The sequence below is a fragment of the Mauremys mutica genome, chromosome 17 (genome assembly GCF_020497125.1).
Source record: "Mauremys mutica isolate MM-2020 ecotype Southern chromosome 17, ASM2049712v1, whole genome shotgun sequence".
Taxonomy (NCBI): domain Eukaryota; kingdom Metazoa; phylum Chordata; order Testudines; family Geoemydidae; genus Mauremys; species Mauremys mutica.
The window spans coordinates 25,132,460-25,142,111 of record NC_059088.1 but is presented as its reverse complement, the minus strand read 5'-3'; the positions used below and the strand labels follow the sequence as shown (position 1 = coordinate 25,142,111).

At 54.3% G+C, this 9,652-nt stretch overlaps 1 protein-coding gene across 2 annotated transcripts in view; it reads left to right on the top strand.

Moving 5' to 3' along the window:
- Window positions 1-1,144: 1,144 nt before the first annotated feature.
- The window catches only part of SEMA4A (semaphorin 4A), a 42,902-nt gene continuing 34,394 nt past the window's right edge, over window positions 1,145-9,652 (top strand). Inside the window, exon 1 of one of the 2 annotated variants that reach the window (XM_044991575.1) lies at window positions 1,145-1,375. The gene's annotated coding sequence lies outside the window, so the exon portion shown is untranslated. Of the gene's footprint in view, window positions 1,376-2,239; window positions 2,432-9,652 lie in introns of those variants that run through there. The other variant, XM_044991576.1, reaches the window with a different exon arrangement.

Sequence of the window (9,652 nt, the reverse complement as noted above, 5' to 3'; positions counted from 1 at the left end):
CAGCTCCTTGGAGGTATTCAGGCACCTAGGGTTAGGGTTAAGGTTAAGAAGAAATTTTCTCTGTGGGCAGATTATCCCATAACTGTCCAGTAGGGTGTCACGTAGCCGTGACACCTGAAGAAGTGGGTTTTTTACCCACGAAAGCTTATACCAGTGGTCCCCAGCCATTTTTGTCTGGCGGGTGCCAGACGACGAGCCACAGAGGACCATGGCAGAGGATGAGCATCCGCCAAAATGCCGCCGACAAGCGGCAACATCAATAGGCGTCGCCGCTGGCAAGCATCATCCAGAGGCGTCGCCACCGAAATGCTGTGGCAACGCCTCTGGATGACGCTGCTTGTTGGTGGCATTTTGGCGGATGCTCATCCGCCGGCCAGTACATAGGCGCCATGGCACCCGCGGGAATCACGTTGGGGATCCCTGGCTTATAGAGCACCCAAATACATCTGGTATCATCTTTAAGGTGCCACCGGACTCCTCCTTGTTTTTGCCCAGTAGGGGGAGGTCTTGCACTTTCCTCTGACGCAGTGGTTACTCGGATCCTAGAATCAGGGTTAGGAGGGACCACAAGAGATTGTGGCCACTAGCCTGGGATGGATTCCTATGTTTCCGTCCAATTTTCAGCCAGGGAAATGACCCTGGACTTCATTTACAGCTTCATCTGAGTAAAGGACTTGACCAATTTTTACTAGTACTATTTTTTTTTCATCTCTGTGTTGGTACCATGAGCTTAAACTGCCCAGACGGCAGAAGGAGCGCATTCCTAGCGGTACATTTTAGAAAATGATTTTACGGTAACTGGAACAAACTCCTAAGATTACCAACAAATCCCGGGTTCCACACAGAACTGGGCCAATACCGGCCTTTTCGGTTTGTTAGCTATTTAAAATGTCAGGCGAGGCAGCATTTTGGATTGGGCGCGAAATGAAAAACTTCAAAACTACGAGCAAATCAAAATAGTGGCAAATAAATTTCATTGGTGGGGGGGTCGACTGAAACATTTCATTTCAACCGAATTAAAACGTTTTGTTTGGATTTTAAAACGTTTTGGGACACGGTTAAGGAAATCACAGGAAACTTGGATGCAAAAGGGTGTTTCAAAACGATGATGACAAGGAAGGAACATTTTGTTCTGTTGCGTGACTGCAGCATGAAACAAAGCGTGGAGGGCAAGCTGCCTGGCTTCAGCAGACTCCTACCCTGGTGGAAACCTGGCTGCGGGCGAGAAGCAGGCGATGCTACCAGCACGGGCTTGCTTTGCTATTCCAATCTATCCTAAGGGACCCTCCACGCTGTATTCCAGTTCTGGGTTGTTCTGCAAAGGCTGCGCTGCCTCTCTGCAAAACATCGGCTGCTTGTATGACTCCCAAGAGAGGTAAGTTTCCAGCTGGAGGTTCATGCGTTTTTCGGAGCCACCGTGAGAAACAGGAATGCTTAAGCCAGAGACCCAGTCTCGGAGGAGTCGGGGGGGCCCCTTGCAAAAAGTGGAGGCCTAGGACCTAGCACTGAAGGGATACATTGCCAGAGACTGTATAAAGGTCAGAGGTCTAGCATGCCTTGTGGATCCATGACACCCCCTATGCAAGGGTCCCCCACCCCTATGCCGGGGGGGGGGGGGGCTGCAGTGACATGTGGGATCTAGCAGCAGTAAGGCTGGATCTAGAACAAGCTGGGGGCGTTGGGCCTCTCGACCTCAGGGAGCAGCCGGCTTTGTCTCTCTCTCTGTTTGTTTCGGGTGTGGTGTTGTTCTGGATTCTAAGAATACAAGTAGCATCCCATTGCAGCCCTCCAGCAAGAGCATTTGAGATTTGTATCTAATGTCGCTGGGTGTGTATGCGGTGAACATCTGAGTAAGTAGCAAGTAAGACCTACTTTGCACCAGTGCACGGGACGGTGCAGGGTGCTGGACGACAGAGCAACAGATCCACAGGTTGGGGGGCGGGGGGATTGTATGCAGCAGGTCCAAAGAGGTGAGCTGAGTCCAGAGGTGTCTAGTGGTCTCGCTTCAGGGCCCCCATCAGAAACTCCGTCAATCCTGGCCGGGACTCTGAAGTCGGGGGCTGGGTCGCTTGAGGCGGGCATGGCTCGGAGCAGCAAGTCTAACCCCTGGAGTGTTTCTTGCGCTGGGAAGTTGCGAAAGTGTTTGGTTCTTTCAGCAGCCCGGGTTTGAAGTACCAGGCGGTGCTCTGCTGGCAGCCGCTCGCCAGCTAATGCAGCGGCACTAATGCTCCAGCGCTAACGAGGCTGGGGTGGAATGAGGCAGAGCCGGGCAATCAGCAGCCTTAAAACCCGTTAGGAATCTGCTTGGCTGGGCACCGTGCTGGGGAGCTGCTGTGCAAACGGGTTCTGGGGCTACCCTCGTGGACAGTGAGCTGCGGGAGCAGCCATGCAGAGAGGGCGCCGGAGGAAACCGGGCCCGCACCACGGCAGCGTAAGTGACAAACAACATTCCCTGCAGCTTTCCAAAGCATGAGGCCGGGGGGGAGCCGTTAGCAGTCACACTCCGGGACTTTTTACAGTCAGATTTACAGATGTTGCATGAATGAGAGTGGGGGGTAAAGGGGCTTCTGTTTCATGGGGAGCTCTGTGGATGCCCCAGTGCACAGAGGAGAAGATCAGATGTCAGGCTGCTTGGATTTTGTTACTCGCCCTGCCACTGATTTCCTCAGTGGCCTCAGCCATGTTATCTTCAGTTCTCTGTGCTGGAGTTGAAAAGAATAGAACTTGGCGTTCATGGAGCTGCTCATCCTCCCTACAGCCAGATGTGGGCGGGGGCAGGATCGTTCTCCCTGTTTGGCAGGTGGGGAAACTGAGGCACAGAGACAGGCGGCGACTTGCCCGAGGTGACCCAGTGACAATAGGAATCTTTACCCTCCTTTGTAAAAAGGCTGCGAGATCACCAGAGGGAAGACGGATGCTTGGGCTAAGGCAGCGTAGTGTGACCCAGGAGCCCCTGCCTCTGCTACCGACACCTTGTGTGTCCCTAGGCAACTCACCGCTTCAGGTCTTGTTTCCTCTCGGTGCAATGGGGGTGACAATCCTGACGATACTGAGTGCTGGGAGGGGAAATCCATCAATGCCTGAGGGGCGCTGAGACATATAGTGAATGGGGGCCCTGGGAGTACGGAGATGACGTGATTTTATCATCATCCAGACAGCAGGATAGAAAGCTCAGGCTTTGGCTTCTCTCGCCAGAACCCCAAAATGGGTCCTTTAATTCCGATGGCAGCCCGGGAAGATCTTCATAGTAGTTAAACCTGCCTGCACGTTGGGTTGCCCCAGGAGCTCTCCCTGGCTGTGAGAATGGCAGTCAAAAAGGGGGATCCAACCGGGGTGAAATCCTGGTTCCATTAAAATCAACGAGAGGTTTGGCTTCAGTGGGGCAGGATTTGCCCGCAGGACTTTAAAATACCACTAAAGCGTGGTCTAGTGGCTAGGGTGTTGCACAGGGACTTAGATTTCCTTCCTCGCTCTGCCACAGAGTCCCTGGGTGACCCTGATTTCAATGGGAGCCAGGTGCCTAAATACCTTTTGAGGCTCTGGGCCTGTATCTAGCTTGTCCCTTTGTTCCCCAACTGGGGTTTCTATTGCCACTGTGAGGTGATGAGGGCCAGGGGAGGATACGTGTGTATATTTGAAAAGAATTCTTCACCCTGTGTATCACTCACAACATCTGGGACCGCTAACACCGAAAGCTGAGTATAAACCTTATTGACTTCACTATTGAAGGCTGTTGGTGTATTTTTAGTACCCTCCAACCATCTAGGCCGGTCAGTTTCACTAGGCTGATTGGTTTCATTTCCCGATTCTCCTTCTTTAATGCGTCCATGTGGCAGTTTGGGATTCCAGCCCCCCGCCACGTGAATGATGGGGGCTGTGATTTTCAAGGGAGTCTAAAACCTTGCCGACGTCACCGTGTCGCGTTTGCCGCGGCAGTTGTACTAGTAAGTACAGCTCCTAGTGGGGACGCAGCTTATGCCAGCAGAGGGGTTCTTTTGCCGGGAGAGCTTGTATGGAACAAGCCGTCCCAGCAAAGGGACATTTTTGCACCTACACTGGGGCTTCTGCTGGCACGGCAGGGTCCGTCAGTGGAGTGATTTTTGTCACACGAGCACGGCTGCCAAAACGTTTATGTGGAGAGCAGGCCCACGGCAGTGACGTGCTGAATTCTGGGAGCTGGGCAATTAACTCCCTTAATTTCCTGGGCACTTAAACTCACCAAAGAAACCAAGCGTGTTTCCTCTGAAACGCTCCCATTCCTACTGGCCAGAGTCTGGTAGGGTGACCAGGTGTCCCGATTTTATAGGGACAGTCCCGATTTTGGGGTCTTTTTCTTATATAGGCTCCTATTACCCCCCACCCCGTCCCGATTTTTCACACTTGCTGTCTGGTCGCCCTAGAGTGCAGATTCCCTCAGACAGGTCTCTAAATCCCTCTTGAGGCACTAAAGGAATGAGCCCGATTGGCCAAAGCTCACGAACGGCTCTTGTTCTCCCCTGTCATTGCAGAGCAGACCCCTTTATGGAGGGGCCCAGCTGCAGGCACGGGTTGGCCGGTGTATTTTGCAATTGTAACCCACCCAGGCTTGATGAGCGTTCTGCCTCTGTGGCTAACAGTGGGGTCTTTTCCTGCAGACAATAGCAGCTCCTCCTTTTAGAACCAGAAGTCCCAGGTTCGATCCCCACTGCTGATCATAGAATCATAGAATATCAGGGTTGGAAGGGACCTCAGGGGGTCCATTTAGCCCCCCCCCTTGGGGCCAGGGGATTATTACGCTGTCCCATCCCCCCCCTTGTGCTTGCTTATTAAAGAAGACGGAAACGTTGGATTGACTGTATCCCATCTTCCCTGATTTGCTCGCAGAACAACACTTAGGAGGAGGGTTGTGCATGGCAGCCCTGGGCAGCAGGAATTTCAGCCGCCTTTGAGAGGGGCTGATAAGATATGATACGCGGAGCTCTGCTCGCCTGCTTCCGCTGAAGTCAATGGGATTTCCCCCCCCCCCGTGTTAACTTCAGCAGGGCAAGGATTGGGCCCAAGCTCCTTATTGTGCAAGCACCCTGACAAGTGCCAGCGGTAAGATACGGGGGCTTTATCTCAAATATGCCAGTGCGTACAGGGCGACAGGGGTGCCTGGAAAAGACAAGTGGGTCTAAATAAAGCAGATTAGCAGACTTCAGTCACGCCCGGTATTTACTGTTCAGCCATGGCCCCTGACCACTAACAGCGCCAGAGTCTGACGCTGCCGTGAGTTTTAAGCCAAAGTTACAGGCATCTGAGTTGGGGGAGAATCGGTAAACAGCAATGTCTTTCCCCTGCCCCATGTTTGCCAGAATCGTTCAATTGACATGTTGTATAGTGAGCCAGCTATGTGTGGAAGAGAGAGAGACACTGCCTGCCTTCTGCTGGGTGGAATCAGAGCTGTTTGACTGTGTGTCATAAGCCTTATACTGCTACTAGCTAGTGAGGATTCTCCTTTAGCTCACGTGCAAAAACCCTGGGTTTTGGAGCTGGAGGATTTGAGTTTTAGACTAGCTGCTGCTGCTATAAAAGCCACAGTGACTGGCCTGGTAACCTCTACAACTTGGCAGAGGTGTCTACAGATTTGTTGCAATATCAAACTGAGTCCCTGTCCCTGCCTCATTCTAACCACTAGCCAATCCTGCCTTACGGAGGTGAGATGAGAACCCAGGAGTCCTGATTCCCAGTGCCCGCCTCGCCCCGGCTCTAACTACTAGTCACAGTCTCATGTTCCCCAGAGTTAAGAACAGAACTCAGGAGTCCTGCAGCTGATTGGACTTTGCAAATACTCCTGACGGCGCCTTAAGCAACTTACACAAGTAGCCCTTTCCTCACCCCTGCAGCATTACAAAGCTGCTCATTGAGGCTCGCTTTGCCTGCGCATTACTCTGAGAGGGGTCAGTACTTAGGGTCACTCCAACAGCACACGCCATTGCTTGGCAAGTTAACTGCCTCACTTAACATTTCACTGCCCTGCATGAAAGCTCCCACCACTGGCTAATCAATTGGCCTGGCAGCCCCTCAGCGGTCACATGCCCCCTTCACGCGGGACCTGCCTCCAGATCCAATCCACCCTGGAGCTGGGATCCGGATCTGGATCTGTACTTGCAGGCCTGCTGCTCCCTCCACCGATGGGGCCGGTCGTGAACCTGGCTCTGAACATACTCCCGGCCCCCAGGAATGCGTGAAATGCAGCCCCAGAGCCCAACATTCTGACTTGACTTCACTGTGAATCCAATCCCATGTGAGCTGCAGCTGCTGAGTTTTACGCGCGTTGGGTTTCAGCTTTTCTAAGCAGATCAGCAGCCGGGCAGACACCAAAATCCGTGGCTGGGTAAGGGGCTGAGAGAGGAGGTTGTTCTCCACAGCTGGTTCAGTCGTTCCTTTCGCTGACTGCCCAGCGTGGGAACGAGCTCCCTCTGCCCCGGGCAGAGAAAAGCTGCAGGAGAAAGGCTGGGTGGGGAGGTCTACCAGGGGACGGGGAGTCAGGATTCCTGGGGCCTCGTCCCTGCTCTGTGTACAGTTTGTTCGGGAGCGGTCGGGCTGGGAGTCAGGACTCCAGGGTTCCATTCACGACTACAGGACAGAGTGGCTGCAGCACGGACTGGGAGTCAGGACTCCTGGGTTCTGTCCCCAGCCCTGGGCGGGGGCTGCGTTCAGTGGTTGAGGCCGGGCACTGGGAGTCAGTGTCTTCGCTTCAATGGGCTTCGGCTCAGGTACGAGTTCTCCCTGCTGTTTGGTGTCCACGGGTGGCTTTAGAAGCTTTGCAAACAAGGCGGATCACGGACCGGGCAGGCATGAGGCACAAGCTCCTTAGTGCATGAGATCAAGGTAGGTTAAGCCCCACAGCACCGTGGGAACCAGCCATTCTGACTCCTCCAGCCTTTAAAAGGACCCTCACTGTGTGAGATCAGCCCTGGTGGGAGGAGGAGCAAACCTCTAATTCCCACAGAACCGAGCAGGGGCCTGGGAGCTGGGACTCCTGGGTTCTGTTCTCAGCTCTGGGATGGGAGGGGGTTTCTTGTGGTTAGAGCAGGTGGGAATGGGAGCCAGGACTCCTGGGTTCAATTCAAGCCTTCAGGAGGCAGTGTAGTCTAATGGTGAGAGTGAGGGATTAGGGGGGGTCAGGGCTCCTGGGTTCTCTCCCCAGTTCTGTAACTGGTGGTTGGAGCAGGAGAGTGGCAATCAGGCTGGATTCACGTGTGCTAACTCTGGCTCTGTGTGACCTTGGGCAAGGGACAGCCTCTCCCTGCACCTCAGTTTCCCTATCTGTGGAATGGGGCTAAGTCACAGGGATGCCACAAGGCTCATTTGAGGTTTGTAAAGTGCAGTGGGCTCCATGGTGAGTGGAGGCTCGAGAGGGGCAAATCTATGCAGAATAAAGGGCTTTCAATAGGGCCCATTTCACAGCTGGGGCTTCCCTGGGAGCAGGACACATGATGGCAGCAGCTGGCGCTCGGGGGGTTGGTTCTAGTCCCCTGGCAGGACATCACATCCCCGGCTGCTGGGGAATCGGGGCCGTTGTGCCTCCTCCCGGTGCAGGAGGCGTTGCATTGCCTTTCAGTGCCAGCTCCGCCTCTGTTGGGCCTGCAGCCCCTGGGGACCATCCAGCTCCGGCTGGAGCTCTTTCTCCGGGAAGCTGGGACGTTCTCTGGCCTCTCCAGCCTCCCGCCCCTTTCTGAATCTCTGGCAGGAGGCCCCTTGTACTCTGCCTCTGTTCTTGGGCTGCAGCCAAGTATCCTTGGTTTCCTCCCCTCCCCGGTCCACAGCTGCCAGCGAAGACAACTTGAGGAAGGGAAGAACATTCAGTCCCCTTCAGCAGCCGGGTCTCGATCCCATGCAGCCAGGGAGCAGCAGTCGGGCAGGGTTGGCTGAAGGGTAGGGTGCGGACCTGGCACCCTACAGACCCAGGTTCTGTTCCCAGCTCTGCCACTGACCTGCTGTCATGTTGCCTCGCTGTGCCTCAGTTTCCCATCTGTAAAAGAGGGGACAGCAGTAGTGACTCATCTTCATGAAGTGCTCTGAGAGCCAGGGCTGATAAGAGCTAAGCTAGAAATGCAACTATGCTGATGATCACAGCTGTGGAGGGTCCCGGGGGGGGGTGGGATTTCACCCGTCTCCTTCTAGATCAGGGACCCGAGGGAGTAGGAATGGATGCCACTTGCAATGCACAATCCCAGTTTTAGAGCCCCCCTCATCCCCCCGGCATGCAAAATTGTTCTGTCCCCATCTGCATAGATGCTGCCCCAGCGTGTGGTTTCTTGGTCACAGGAGATGTTTGCACAAGGACCTCCCTGTGGCCGGAGAGTGTTGCTGCTTGTCAGGCTGATGATGAGCCCCCGGCCTTGAGGAAGGACAGTGAAAAAGCCGCAACAATGTAGAGGCAGCTGTCCTGTGCAGCAAGCCATACAGCAAACAGCCCTGTGCAAATACTGGTGCACCATGTAGCTGTTGTGCAAAAGGTGCAGCGTGCATAAAGCAGTGATCTTGTCGTAGCTGCTTGTGCCTCATGCAACCATGCAGAGCGCGGATGCACGGAGTAGCATCTGTGCACCTTCCAAGAAGCAGCGGGCATAAAGCAGTCATGCAATGAGTAGCAACTGTGCAAACCCACTCGTGCACCGTGTCAAGAGCAGCCGTGCACTGAGTAGCAGCTGTGCAAACCCACTCGTGCACCATGCATTGAGCAGCCATGGCCCAGGCAGTGCTACAGACGCAATTCCAACACGCTGACTAGAAAGATGAAATGAGCTCTGTACAGGCGGGTTTCGGTGTCACTTCCCACCCTGGGCTGTAGTCAGAGTGTGCACCCAAGGTACAAGTGATACAGCGCAGGAGTGTGGCGGGACCTGAAGCGAGGGGTGAGCCCCGTGGCTGCACTGCTGGGCGGCTCAGCTTGCTAGCAGCCTGGGGCGCTTCGCTCCTTCTTCCCTCCTAGGAGCAAGCAGGGGAGGTCAGGCTCCATGGCCCAGTCCATCCCTGGCCTCTCTGCTGCCTGCCAACAAGGGGCCCGTCGTGATGATGGGGACGGGTTGTGACTCAGACCCTCCAGCGAAGGCTGAGAACAAGCAAACTCACTGTGCACAGGCTGCCGCCCCCAACCTGGTCTGGATTTGAACTCGCCACCTAAAGGAGATGGTCAGAATTAATGACAAGAATTTAGAAGGGATGTTAAACCTCCTGCTTTGGGCCTTGAGCCGAGCTCTGATAGAGATGAGAGGGCGAATTATCCAGCATCTGCTACTGCAGGGTTTTACAAAGGGTTACCACTTCTGAAATGCAAAACCACCCAGCACCCATCCCCTGCACAAAGCCAGCCCCCAAGTAACTCCACAGCCTCCCCTTCAACAGCCACTTAGTCACTTGAGAGCGAACACATCCAGCTCATACATCGCTATCCCCTCGCTCCGATGTGACTTTCTCACGCGCGTGGGACTCTTGCATGGTGGCGGGCAGACAACTGCCGTATTTTCCCCCCGTTTTGATCTGTTATCGCTTAAACTGGGCAAGTGGGAACGCTGCACCATCTTTAGCTGGACACACGTTAGCGATCCCCGTGTGCTGTGATAATCGTGCAAATCTTTAGACTCACGTACAAAAAAACCCGACAGATTAAATTATTTTTCTGGCA